Consider the following 267-nt stretch of genomic DNA (forward strand, 5'->3'; position numbering starts at 1 on the left):
TTTAGCTTGCTATCGTTTCCTTCATTTCTTTTTCATTTATTTCTGATCTGATTTTTATGATTTCTTTCCTTCTGCTAACTTTGGTGGTTTTTTTGTTCTTCTTTCTGTAATTGCTTTAGGTGTAAGGTTAGGCTGTCTATTTGAAATTTTTCTTGTTTCTTGAGGTAGGATTGTACTGCTATAAACTTCCCTCTTAGAACTGCTCGTACTGCATCCCATAGGTTTGGGGTCATCATGTTTTCATTGTTATTTGTTTCTAGGTATTTT

Source organism: Physeter macrocephalus, chromosome 19 (assembly GCF_002837175.3).
Source record: "Physeter macrocephalus isolate SW-GA chromosome 19, ASM283717v5, whole genome shotgun sequence".
In the NCBI taxonomy this organism is placed as follows: Eukaryota; Metazoa; Chordata; class Mammalia; order Artiodactyla; family Physeteridae; genus Physeter; species Physeter macrocephalus.